This window comes from Pelodiscus sinensis, chromosome 8 (assembly GCF_049634645.1).
Source record: "Pelodiscus sinensis isolate JC-2024 chromosome 8, ASM4963464v1, whole genome shotgun sequence".
Classification (NCBI taxonomy): Eukaryota; Metazoa; Chordata; order Testudines; family Trionychidae; genus Pelodiscus; species Pelodiscus sinensis.
This window is the reverse complement of record NC_134718.1, coordinates 20,683,459-20,697,729: the sequence shown is the minus strand read 5'-3', so window position 1 is coordinate 20,697,729 and position 14,271 is coordinate 20,683,459. Positions and strand designations below refer to the sequence as shown.

Here is a 14,271-nt window from a genome sequence, read left to right as displayed (position 1 = left end):
GGGGTGAGCCACTCACAGAGCTCCAGGTAGGTGTCCTTCTTCATCCTGAAGTTCTGGGTCCATTGTTGGTCTCCCCAGCGCTTGTAGCCAGACAGGAACCCCCCTTGTAACATCCATTTTTGCTTGCCTGGAGCATACAGGGCACACAGAGCAGAAGGCCCAGGCTGTGTGACCGTGAATGGCTGTAAACAGAGAGATGCCAATTGCTGACCAAGAGGCTGCCAAGGAGTGTCTTTGACTTAACCCATATTGATACAAACACACAACCATTCGCGGGGGGAGGAATCTCTTGCCCAGTCAAAAAATGTCTAATACTCACAATTTAGTTATCTCTCTTGCAAGTGTAAGTTAACTTGAAACTTGCTTGTAAGAACTGGCGCCACAAAACAGACCAGTAGAATTTGGCCTTTTAGATAAGAAAGAGGATACGGGCCCCCAGGGGTATAAAGATGGGTCCAGCAGCACATTTTCTCTGAGTGTCAATCTACCATCTATCTGCTGGTCGGGTTTGGTGTTTGATCTCTCGAGGTTCCAGAGGGGACGCCCACCTCGTATTCGTCTTTCCTAGGAATTGAGAGACCGGCCCTGGCCTGACACGCTGGAGTCGAGAGGCACAGAAAGGGGTAAAAATTGTACCTGCATGTGGTCCTTTGTTTAAGTATATATATACACATAGTGTTAGAGCTCTTTAAAGATTAAGCTGTCACTTGGTACCATTATTTCTATTTTCTATCTTTACCTTTTTCCTGTAACCATTTTTAAGATCTATATATATATTTGCTAGCATTTAAGAAATAGAGCAATAGCCATTGTAACCATATGATTTATAAGCTTCTTTAATACAACTGTAACTGTTTAAGTTTTTAACCTGACTCCTTCAGTTGCTGTAATAGAACCAAGCACAATTTAAAAGAACTTCAGCCGGTCATAAAGGGACAGACATAGGGAGAGCTTGGGCGTTTGGATCTGTGTCACTCCCAGGTGACAAGATCCGTTGGGGCACCTTTTCAGCCTTTCCTAGGCTGCCCGCTGCGAAGGAACCCCTGTGTTCTAGCAGCTGAAATGTAAGGTGTAATAAGCTCTTCCTATATAACAGGGAGTCTATTGGCCTGCTGGCCACCCTCTGTGACGGGACCCCAGTCCTAGCAGTAAAGACACGGACGTTAAACCTTTTCTCGGAAACACACACACACACACACACACACACACACACACTGCCCTGACCGTCGGCTGACAGAATTGGCATAGTCAGCTGGATTGTGTTATTGGTTCACATACAGCAGCATGAAGCCTGTCACGCTGGACATGGATTTTAGCTGTATGGAGAAGGAGTTTGCCCGAGAGGGATGGGGCAACCCTAAGTGGGATAAAGAGATGTTAGGGAAAGACGCTTGCATCTGGCTGTTAAAGGGTGTGTGGCAAGCAGCCTGTACTAGCTACTGGAACTTAGGAGCAGAGCTGATAAGGGTGCAGAAAGAGAGATACAAACTCTGGGAGCAATGCCAGAACCTGGATACCCGGGTGTGAACCTTAAATAAGGACATGGAGCACCTACAGGAACAGCTCCTCCTGAGGCTAGAGAGGGGAAGGAGAAAGTAATTACAGGCAGTCCCCGACTTACGTGGATCCGACTTACGGCGGATCCCTAGATACGAAGGGGGTGAGGCAACTCCCGCACATGCGCAGCAGCATTCCCGGGGCTCGCTCACCTGGGTCCTAGGATCCTCCTCCTCCTCGGGCCGGCTCCGACTGGGGTCCCGCAGAGCTGCCGGGCAGAGGAAAAGTGCCTCCCCATGCCCGCTGCCCCCCCCACCCCCCTGCCAGCAACAGGCTGCCCCCTCCCCTGAGCAACAGGCTGCCGAACAGACAAAAGCAGCCTCTCTGCCCCTCCTCCCCTCTAAACATGCCGGGCTCCCTGAGCGCAGCAGCGTCCCCGGGGCTCGCTCACCTGGGTCCTAGAATCCACCTCCTCCTCCTCTTCGGCCGGCTCCAACTGGCCTCTGCCTGCAGCAGCTGGCCACAGGGACAGGGATCCCGCAGAGCTGCCGGGCAGAGGAAAAGTGCCTCCCCACGCCCGCTGCCCCCCCCCCGCGGCCTCGCATCCTGCACGCCTCCCGCCTCCCCCCTGCCAGCAACAGGCTGCCCCCTCCCCTGAGCAACACGCTGCCGAACAGCAGACAAAAGCAGCCTCTCCGCCCCTCCTCCCCCTATACATGCTGGGCTCCCTGGGCAAACAAAGACTCCACCAAAACAAACAAAGTGCTGGCCTCATTGTGTTAGCAAAAAAAGGACCCTCCTCCTAGAACCCTGGGTGGTGTGTGGAAATAAAGCTATTAGCTCAAAGCATGGTGCAGAGCTGTTTGGTATTTGATGAGTTACTCCTTTAGTCCTGAGTTTGTCACAGGGACAGAAAAAGATGTGAAATCTTCTGAACAGGGGAACAGACAGCAAAACAAACATTAGAGGGGAGTTAACCTTTCCCTATGCTATCCAAAACTAAAAAAAATGTTTGGCTAGAGTTTCCCCTACAATATGTACCAGTTCCGACTTACATACAAATTCAACTTAAGAACAAACCTACAGTCCCTATCTTGTACGTAACCCGGGGACTGCCTGTAATAGAGAAAAATGAGCTTTTGGAGCTGGCTTTAGAATGTTGCTGGCTCAAGCCCCCGCTCTCCCGCCTTCCACTATAACCAAGATAAAACAGCACAGCATTCCAGCCGAAGCTATGGCTCCGGTCTGTGAATTAATTAAAGATTTGGAAAAACGGGGAATCTTAATTTGTACCTACTCCCCGTATAATTTGCTCAGGAAGCATGCTCGATGGGAATGAGCCCCCACCCACAAAGAAGTTCTGAGACAGCTGATAACGAGATACGCACTTATCAGTTTATGGGTCCGATTCACCCGAATGCCCCATTTCATTTGTACCTCACTGTGGGAAACACAGAGATGTCCTATGCCTTATGGCAAGAAAGAGAAACTGTACCCCGCCGCCCCATAGAGTTTGGCTCAAAGTTATGGCAGGGGTCACAGTTAAATTACTTGCCTTATGAAAAAGTGCTTCACAGCACTAAGGGAAACAGAAGAGCTAACCCAAGCTCAAGCCATAACACTTCACACTCCTCTCCTAATCATTAAGTCCATATTGGAGGGAAAGGAGTTGCCACCGGGAATAGCCCAAAAGAAAATGACTGTCCAAAGATGAGCACTCTATTTACACCACAGACTTTGCTGCAGCATGGATGTTATGAAAACCCTATACTGAGAAGTTTAAAATTAGTAATAGCTGACTGCAATAATAAACAGTCAGATTTACCTATTGAAAGGTATCAGGAGGTGTGTGTGGAGCTAATTAGAAAACCCACCCTCCTTACCAAATTGATACTAGATAAACCTGTGTCATTGGGAAAAGTCATTTAGCAGAAATTAGGACGGACCATAAGAAGGCAAAAGGTTTGGAGCCCTATGGGCATAGTTAAAGAAATTAAGCGATTGTTGTAATATGTGAAGGGAAACCTGCTTTAAAAATGACATCTCGTTTCTTTGCAGCCTCTTCTCTTTCTTAAGCAGTGTGCATCTAGGCAAAGAAACAATCTAATGTAAACATTTGTCTATGGACACTTTTGTTAAATCTACAAGAAAAATTAAAGATTCTACTGAAACTTAATTGGTTAACTGCATAAAGAATGAGCTCTATATATTGTAACTCTATTTTGTGGGTTTCAAATGAACTAGTTTTATTTTGTTTTGGATAATGTCCTCTTGCTTAAAATTGCAAACAGACAAAGCACAAATTAGTTAGTGCTTGTGTTGGGCATTCACAAATGCCTTGCTGTGCCTCGGCGAGGTAGGGAAGCAAGCGGAAAAGCTGAGAACCAGCTGTCCAGGGGGGTCCCTTTAAGCACGAGCCTCAGATAGCCTCAGACAGCAGCCACACAAAGCAACTACTGACCTGATGCCCTGCTGGAACTGGTTTCTGCTGCCCTTAAATGCGACCAGCGTCCAATCAGTGTGGATGCACTATTTCGAATTAGCAAAATGCTAATTTGAATTAGTTTTTGGATCTAGATGCATTATTTTGAATTAGCTTATTTCAAATTAACTAATTTGAAATAAGTTAGTTCGAATTAGCGCTGTAGTGTAGACATACCCCAAGTCTTTGTTTTGGCATATGACCAAATAAATAGGTCATATACCAATTTGGTAAATGAATAGGTTCTACATTATTTGCAATGTGTTTCTAAGTTAATTAATTTCTAGTGCATGTTTTCCTATATTGCTTCTGTGAGGGATATTATCATTTTGCATTGAACGTCTGTGAAAATGAATCCTGAAAGGTGTTTAGCATCTTTTGGGTATGGGCCCATAGCAAGTCTAATTCAAACTCCAATTACAATTTATAGAGATGGCAACTTTCTAGTGATATAATCTTACAATTCTGTAGCATAGTGGTCCATTTGTGACCATTCATAATTCAGATTTTTCAAGTACAACATTATTTATGGGGTAATAGTCTCTAGTTTTAACTGAAAAAGCTCATTAAAAACAAAGAAGAAAAAAATGATTAAGTAGGGCAACCTAATTTATGTCCACAATCTATAAGCTCCTATATGTGGTCACATGGATCAGTTTACAGTATCTGGCCTAATTATGTAACTAATAAAAAACTAAAAACTTTTTCCTGGAGTCTGTAGCTTTTACTCTGTCTTCATTGTCCAATACAGTTTTTGCCAGTTTCCTGCCAAGAACAATGCACAACTGTCATGGCTCCTTCCCCACTCTGGCACAATAAATGCAGAAGTGGGGGCCAGCAAGTGTACCCCAAAGCCTTATCTACCAGGCTTTGGTATAAAACTTCCCCCAAAATTTAAAAAAAAAACCCCAAGATTTTTGGGAATTAAACTTCCACTGCTACCACCCAAATATTAATAAGGAAATCAGGGGAAAGATCATTTGGGAAATCTCGCCCCTAAAGTAAAAATCAGGGCACACAATTTACCAATCCCAGGTTAATAAAAAAAAAGCGAAAGAACGTTTATTATTACAACAATATTCCTGTTGCAAGCATAATAACTAGATGGAAGATTAACAAATATACTCATGGAGAAACTCCATGGGCCTAGAACTTAGTTACAAAGAAAAGCCAAAAGATTGTTTAAGTGTGCACAGACAGCAGATCCCATACCCAAACCATAAAACAAGAAAAAACTAACGGATTTATCTAAACTTTACCCTACTTACAGAAAGTGAAGAATTGTTTCTTGGAGAGAGAGAGACATGTTTGTCACTCTCTGTAGCTGCAGAGGGACTCACGGAGAGACAAAGGAGGGAAAAACCCAAATTCCTTTGTCCCAGTTTGAAATTCTTACCTACTTTCCTATTGGCCATTCCACCTGGCTAGGTATAGTTAACCCCTTAGTCCCCAGGCTGCTGGCTAATCCTCATAATCATGACAACAACAAATGACAGAAAAATAAGCAGCACACAATCTTCAGAAATTGAAAACAGCAGAGGACATGTGGAATGTTTACTATTAGCAGCATTTGATGTGTAAACACTTACAAGGTGATTATGTCAGAAAGATTAAAAAACAATTTGCCAAACACTTTTTGGCCAAGTGCACATTAAATTGAGAGAGCCAGTGCTCAGAATTAAAACTGGTACTGTCCAGATGTCACATGTAGCTATTATCACTTGCTTCAGATGCAAATGGGAAGATGAGAGGTAGCTCAGGAACTTGCAAGAGCCAGGCATCAATCAGCAGTTTGTAGGAGGCTGATACTCCTATTTGGTACAATTTTACATAAGCATACTGAACACTTCCCATACTGAGCTTGCTGGAGAGTCTGAGACTGAAAATATATTATTGATCTAGTTCAATGTATTGCAATATTGGTAACAATAGATTAAATGCCTGGGAAGTGTTGTGACAGTTCTTTTTTGTGTTTGCATACAGAACATATGCTTGGGACAGATGCACATGATGGCTGGCTGACATGGAGGTCATGGAATACTGCAATGCTATTTCAGTTGATCAAAAGAAAGAGTAAAATAAACATTTTCGACAGAAATGCCTTGTTTCAAAAGATCCTGTACTCCTCAAAAAATGAATACCCCATCTAAACTACCATTTTTTTAAAAGCCCCATTTCGAAAAAAGCAGCAGCCACATTTATGCAAATGAAGTGTGGGATATTTAAATCTTCACTTCATTTGCACTTTTGATGTGTCTAATTTACATCCCTCTGCCAACAGAGGGTTGTAATTTAGACACACCCCAGGTCTCCTTTCTTCCTAATGGCCTTGGATATGGGAGCTAATTCTGCTCCACTAGTATATTGTAGAGTTCATATTAGGGGGCTTCTAACAATTCTCTAAGTGCATGTCTCCATAGAAGAGAAGATCAAGGCTCCAGAGGTTGATCTTCGAAGGTATGATTTAGTCAATCTAATGTAGATACTAGAAATTGAACGCTGAAGACAGCTCCCACTGGTGTCTAGTACTCCTCCTCCTGCAAGGAGTAAGGGAAGCTAATGGAAGCATTTGCTCCTTTTGGCCTCTCGCTGTGTGGACACTGCCATGACTCAGCTTAAGATAAGATGACTCCAGCCATGCATTTTGTGTTGCTGGAGTTGCGTACCAGCATAGACCAGACCTTAGAGTGATCTCACTTAGCCCTGATCTATACTAGGGAGGTGTTTCAAAATAATCCTCTTTATTTCAAAATAACAAGTGGAGCGTACACACTACCAAGTCTGTTACTTGGAAATAAGGGGCTGGTTATTTCAAAAAAATAACTCCTGCTTTCCACATTAAGGGAGCCTGCCTTGGACTAATTTTGACTTATGTCAGACTAATTTAAAGGCTTGAAAGATAAACTTAATTTGTTGTCAGTATGACCTCTGTATGACCTGGATGTTAAGTCTGGTCTTTGTAAAGAGGTATGTACTTGAACACAGGTATACAAAAGGAGGGAACAGGTGAAACTGGTTTGAACCTGTTGTAAGGCCTGCAAAGGGACTGTGAGGGGACAAATAATGATTGGAGGGAATTTGGTGCAAAGTGGCATGACCTGAATATGCATGCAATTGTAAGTGGTCAGTGAAAAAGGGGTAATTACAATGTAAGGTAGTAATTGTAGGTAGACCTTGCCTTTTGTTTGGGCAGTTGCAGAAACTTTTTCCTGAGTATCCTGGAGATTTTTGCCCTGGAATGCATTCCTGAATAAAGCTGGTTGCTTAAGAAGGGTGTCTGGAATTGATTTGGTAGGGGTTTTGGGCCCCCATCCGAACCCTCGGATTAAATTCTCGGTCATTTATGGTGGATGGATTGGGACACCAGGTGATTGTGACGAGCCGGTCCGGAGAGACTGAACAGAAAGGCGCCATACAAATCGGTAAGAGATCCTTGTTAAAAAATCCCACTGTTCCATTCCTCTCTCCTTGTCCTGAATGGCTGCTTTCAATGGCGGTAAGTGTCCACCCTGCGTTAAGAACATCCTTCCCAAGCAACTGTAAGTCTTTTTCCCTTCCCTTCTCTCTTTTTTTTTGAACATGTTTGTTTAAAGGGGACAGTGGGAAGACATTGAAACAGGGTCAGCTCAGGCTTGAAGCTGAGAGGAAGGCAGGTTAGTGCAGGATTGGAACTGTTTTATAGGTAATAGGACAGGGATTATGGGGAATAAAGGATCTAAGATAGATCCAAAAACCCCATTGGGTAAAATGTTGCAGATTTATAGTCATCCAGGGAAATTGCCAGCAGGTCTTAAACTCAGGAGGCTGGCAAAGCTCACACACACGTGGAATGAATATACTTATGTAGAATCAGAATTACAATTCCCAGTTCAAGGTACCTTTCAATTAGACAAATTAAATTATTTAAAGGGTGTCTTAGAGTCCAGTCACCCCTCTCGGATGAATTATTGGCACCTCTGGGATGATCAGGCCTCTAAATTAAGAGATAAATCCATAATGGCTAGCCTAAAGGACTCAAATGAAAAACTGAAAAAACATTTGGCAGAAATAAGGAGACATCTGACTCCTCTAAAGTTTGTCCCCCTCCGTACGTTCCTACACCAAGCGCACCCAGCGGAATCTACCCATCCATCTTGAAACCACCAGCTCTGCTGCCAGACCCACCTGAAGATCTATTGGACCAGTGAGTCCCCAATTTCCAAAATCCCCTTCCCACCAACCTGCCCCAGCATCAGCAAATATTGCTTACTGATCATTCAGCTGCACCAGCCCAATTTGAATCCCCCACACATACTCACACTTCTGCAGGGGTGGTGGGGAATGTCAACTTGGCCAATAAAACTTCAGATTGTGAGCATACTCAGAGTCCAGTAATTCTAAAGCTGTCAGAAGTCTCCTAAAAAATGTTGCAGCAAACATTGGCAAAAGACTTAAAGAACCTGGGGTTTGTTATAACTAAAATAGATCCCGAAAATAACTCCACGAGGCGTACAGATAGTTCGAAATAGGAAGCCTAGTCCGAACTATCTAGTTCGTGCCGCGTGTAGCCGCGGGCATGGAGTCCGCACTAGCGGACATTTAAAAATGGTGGCACCCGGCAATATGTAAACGAAGCCCAGGAAATTCAAATCCCGGGCTTCATTTGCAAATTCGTATGACTACATTAACCACCCTAGTTCGAACTAGGGTGGTAGTGTAGACATACCCTCAGTGACTATAAGTAATGAAGTAAACAAGGATGTGATTATTGAAGTTGGACCTAAAAGTTTTCCTGGACTGTTTAAAGAGAATATTAAACTTTTCCTACTAAGACAATTTCCTAATCCAGAAGGGGGTGCCCCAGCACTTGTCCACGTCCCCTGGACACCTGGGGCTCGTCTACATTGGCCCCTTTTCCGGAAGGGGCATGGTAATTTTTGAAATCGCAATAGGGAAATGCGCGGGGGATTTAAATATCCCCCGCGGCATTTAAATAAAAATGTCCGCCGCTTTTTTCCGGCTTTTAGAAAAGCCGGAAAAGAGCGTCTACACTGGCCCCGATCCTCCGGAAAAAGCGCCCTTTTCCGGAGGATCTTATTCCTACTTCAAAGTAGTGCTTATAAGAACGCAGTCTGTGTGTAATACCCCAATATTTCTGGTAAAAAGGAGGGGAAATTTGATGATCAAGGGAGACAGATATATAGATTTGTGCAGGACCTAAGAGCTGTAAATCAGTTTGTTATCCCCAGATTTACTGTGGTTCCTAATCCAGCAACAATATTGTCCTCTATCCCTGCAGGTGCTAAATGTTTCTATGTCATAGATTTATGTTCAGCCTTCTTCTCCATTCCCATTGATAAGGATTCACAGGCTACGTCTACACTGGCCCCTTTTCCGGAAGGGGCATGTAAATTTCAGCAGTCTAAGTAAGAATAAGAGCCTCCGGAAAAGGGCACTTTTTCCGGAGGATCGGGGCCAGTCTAGACGCTCTTTTCCGGCTTTTTTAAAAGCCGGAAAAAAGCGGCGGACATTTTTATTTAAATGCCGCGGGGGATATTTAAATCCCCCGCGGATTTCCCTACGACGACTGCTGAAATTTACATGCCCCTTCCGGAAAAGGGGCCAGTGTAGACGTAGCCACAGTGTATATTTGCTTTTTCCTATAAAGGGGACCAGACTTCCTCAAGGATATACTGAAAGTCCCACCCTTTTCTCACAACTGTTAAAAAGGGACCTTGATTCAATCTCTTTGCCAAAAGAGTCTACCCTTGTTCAGTATGTTGATGATTTATTGATAGCCTCACCTAATCATGAAGCATGTAAAACAGATACTGCTCATTTGCTGTGTGAATTAGCAAAGAGAGGTCACAAAGCCTCCAAGGCAAAGCTCCAGTTCTGTAAAGCAGAGGTTGAATATTTGGGTCACCTCATATCCTAAGAAGGGCGAAAGCTTACTGATAACGCATAACCTCTGTTCTTTCTCTCCCTCGCCCAGTAACTAAGAAACAGGTTCCGTCTCTCTTAGGTGCTGCTTGCTATTGCAGACAATGGATTCCTAATTTCTCTGGTCTTGTATCTCTGACATGTGACAGAGATCTCTGACATGTGACAAGGTGAAGGATCCCGGGTTGATTTAGTTGGAATTGGTCCTGCCTAGAGCAGGGGGCTGGACTTGATGACCTTCTGAGGTCTCTTCCAGTTCTATGATTCTATGACAGAGGAGGAAGAAGAATCCTTTCAGAAAGTGAAAGCTGCTTTGGTCTCTCCACCCTCTCTTGGGCTCCCTGATTATGATAAACCCTTTACTCTTTTTTTGCCATGAACAGGATCAGGTCGCTTCAGGAGCATTATGCCAACCATTTGGAAATCGCCTTAGTCCTGTAGCTTATTTTAGTGCTCAGCTTGACCCAGTAGCAAAGGGTTTTCCCCCATGTCTTAGAGCTGTGGCCGCAGCTGCTGTGCTATTAGAAAAAAATCAATGCCTGGTATTGGGTCACCACCTAACACTTGCTGTACCCCATGCAGTGCAAGCTTTGTTGAATAAGACTAAGACCCAGCATTTGTCAATGCAAAGACTGACTAACTATGAGAAAACCCTTTTAGGAGCCAAGAATGTCTCTATAGTACACTGTTCTACTTTAAATCCTGCCACCCTTTTTCCTAACCCTACTGATGGAGAGCCCCATTAGATGGAACCACACGATTGTTTAGCATTGGTGGACCTCACTTGTACCCCGCGATCCGATCTAAGGGACATTCCTTTGTCAAATCCTGATTTAGTGTATTACACTGATGGGTCATGTAAAAGGGATGAACGGGGAAACCTTATAAGCGGGTATGCTGTTGTTTCTGATCATGCAATAATTGAAACTCATTCTCTTCCAGGAATAAAGAGTGCACAAGCCGCTGAACTAATTGCTCTCACTCGTGCCTGTATTTTAGCTACTGATCAATCTGTTAACATTTATATTGACTCAATGTATGCTTTTAATATCTGTCATTCTGTAGGTCAGATTTGGAAACATCGAGGATTCTTAACATCCTCGGGAAGTGCCATTTCTAATGGATTCCTTGTTAATGACCTCTTGCTTGCTATTCAATTACCTTTTGCTATTTCTATTATGCATTGCACTGCTCATACTGATAAAACTGATAGGCTGTGTCTACACTGGGCCACTTATTCTGGAAAAGCAGCCGCTACTTTCACTTATTCTGGAAAAGCTACTTTCAAGTAGGAATAAGGGATCTTGCGGAAAAGGGCTTATTTTCCGCAAGATCCCGTCTAGACTGGCGCTTTTCTCCGGCAAAACCCCGAGCCGGAAAAAAGCGACAGCCATGTTCATGCAAATGCCGCAGGGGATATTTAAATCCCCCGCGGCATTTGCAATTCCGAAGTGTCTCATTAGAATCCCTTTTCCGGAAAGGGGTGCCAATTTAGACACAGCCTATCAGTAGGAAACAGACGGGCAGATTTTGCAGCCAAGAATGCAGCTGCCTGTGAACCTCCAGCTCCATTTCAAATCCTGGTTGCTGTTTCTGTTCCCCTGACTCTAAATGATTTATCCCTGTTGCAATCTAGGGCACCTGAGAAGGAACAACACAATTGGTACAAAGCTGGGTGTCATATTCAAGATAATAACATTTGGCTTTCACCAGATGGACGACCTGTGGCTCCTTCTATGTTGGTGTCTCAATTGGCTACCATTACCCATGGATTAGGACATATGAACAAAAGGTGGGTAGCGGACCAGATTCTGAAGCATTGGTATGTGCCTGGGATTCACCAAGCTGCTGCTAAAATCACCAGCAATTGTGCTACTTGCCAAAAGTTCTCTACCCAGGGTGGAGAAAAGACTACTGTGAGTGCTCATACTTGGGCCTATGACCCTTCCAATATTTGCAGACTGATTTTATAGAGTTAACCCTTTTCTGTGGGTTCAAGTATTGTCTGGTTATTGTATGTGTGTTCAGTGGTTGGGTGGAAGCTTTCCCTTGCCGCCAAGCGGACGCCACTACTGTGGTGAAGAAATTAGCTACTGAGGTGGTTCCCAGATTTGGAATCCCTTTAAAAATTGACTCGGATAAAGGAACCCATTTCACAACCAAAATCCTGCAAGATCTGTGTAGAGCCCTCCACACAGAACAATGATTCCATACTCCATATCATCCCCAAAGTTCAGGGCATGTTGAAAGAAAGAACCTTGATATCAAACGGAAGTTAAGCAAGATTATCTCTGATACTGGACTCAAGTGGCCACAGGCATTGCCCCTTGCCCTCATGCATATCCGAAATACCCCAAACTGCAAACATGGTCTCACCCCTCATGAAATCCTATTTGGGAGAAAGATTTTACTTGGATTTGAGCCTCCTGGAAAAATTAATCCTTCCCACTTATCTAAATGTTATGACGAACTACTTCAATACTGTATACATCTGTCTAAAATTGCTTTCAGTCTCTCCTCTCAGGTTGCAGAAGCTTTACCTGTCCCAACTGATGTGCCTTGCCATGATGTGAAGCCAGGAAATTGGGTCCTGATAAAAGAATTCCAGAGGGAAGACTACCTATCTCCAAGGTGGAATGGTCCCTTCCAGGTCCTGCTGACTACCAACACGGCTGTGAAGGTAGCCAAGCGAGATTCTTGGATACACGCAAGCCACATGTGCCGCACCGTTGACCCTCATAAGTTGTGTGAATTTGCCTCTCCCGACATATCGTCTTCTACTGAACCTGTCAGCCCAGAGCCAGAAGAGAACGACTTTCTACCGCTTTCTGAGAAAGAAATTGAATCACTTCTCCTGAACGAGGGATATACATCATCAGAAATCAAAGACCTGGACCTCGTTCACTACGCTCTCACTACAGGCCAGATCCCTTCTGGTCCTATTAGTCACATTGACATTTCACAAGAATCTACACCCGACCTTGCCATGGACTCTACCAGCACTTTGTCAGAGGATGGTGGGTTTTCTGAAAGCTGTTTTCCTTCCTCCAGATTTACTTATAACCTCCATCCGCGCAAGCGCTGAAAGGATTACAATCCCTGCACAATGGCTAAACTCTTGTTCCTCCTTTGTATAGGCCTTATTTGGCTCCAAGGGGGGAATGGTATTGGTACTAACACCTTTCTGCAGCTGGCAGAAGGTATGGCAAGAGCCGCAAACAAAACTAACTGTTGGTGGCGGAGTAGCCTCCTGGGGTGGCCTAACAGACCTGGCATATCAGCGAAAGACTTTCCCTCTTTCCCCAAAAAGGTGGACATTTTCTTTAAAACTCTACATCTGAGGGAGGGGCTGGTAAGGGCTGGCTCCCAGTGGTTATCACTGTCCACTTGCTACCTTCCACTGCTATCCTGCCTGGGACCTGTAGAGGGTTCACAGCTGATGGCAGCTAGCATAGTACAGCAAAAGCCCCCTGCTCCCTCACAAACATGCGCCCACGCATTTTGCACTTACTCAGGTACTCAGTGGAAGCCCTTAACATAGGTTCTATTGAGCCCTCATCGAATGCCTCCGGCACCCCTGTCACCAGAAGACAGTTATCAGGGTTAATAGACATCCCCTTGCACCAGTACTTTAACAAGTGTAGGGCCATTATACAAACAGTAAATTTCCCAGATCAAAACACCAACAACAGGAATTTTGGGTTTTCCCAATTAAATGGATTGTTCGCAATGTGCTTGCGGGGGTACTGACCCAGATGATCCTGGACGAGCCCCCAAAAATGTAACCCTTCTGCCAGGCCAAGTAAATAGCAGCAAGGGCTGGGTTCAGTATCTAGGGGTCTCCTCCCAACAAGGTAATACAACACTGGCTTGAGCCCCCAGTGACCTGGGAAATCTTACATACACCTCTGGGTGCCTCAGAGAGGCAATTCTTCCCCTCTCGCAAGCACAGAGCCTCAGTATAGCAGCAAACCTTTTATAATGTGAGGTAACTGACATCAGCATTAAATTGGGAAAACACCACAACTCGGATTTACAGAGCAAACATGAGCAAAGGCCCTCCCCTCAGCCACGAATCCCCCAAAGTCCCAAAAGTCCAACAACCCAAAAGTCTCTGCCCCGGGTCAGTGCCGCCCCAGGGTTCAAAAGTTCACCTGGCAGGGTTTCACCATCCCAACCTGGAGGGGCGGGGATCGATATACCTTATGGGGTCCGCCGATGGCTCCGCCTCTCCGTGGGGTTCTGCCGCCACCGTCGACACGAATCACTCCGCCACACTCCACCTGCCATCCAGTGAGCCGCCTCCACTGTCCAGCTCTGCCAGCCATCTCGGTCCACGCCCCTGGCTGCCAGCTGGTTGCTCCTGGCGC

General features: G+C 44.8%; 1 long non-coding RNA gene across 1 annotated transcript; it reads left to right on the top strand.

Moving 5' to 3' along the window:
* The first annotated feature begins 208 nt into the window (after nucleotides 1–208).
* On the top strand, nucleotides 209–13,475 carry LOC102462795 (uncharacterized). The gene is made up of 4 exons (XR_012905574.1): nucleotides 209–623; nucleotides 5,963–7,401; nucleotides 11,538–11,693; nucleotides 12,413–13,475. It is a non-coding gene; the product is annotated as an uncharacterized LOC102462795 (long non-coding RNA).
* Nucleotides 13,476–14,271: the final 796 nt, after the last annotated feature.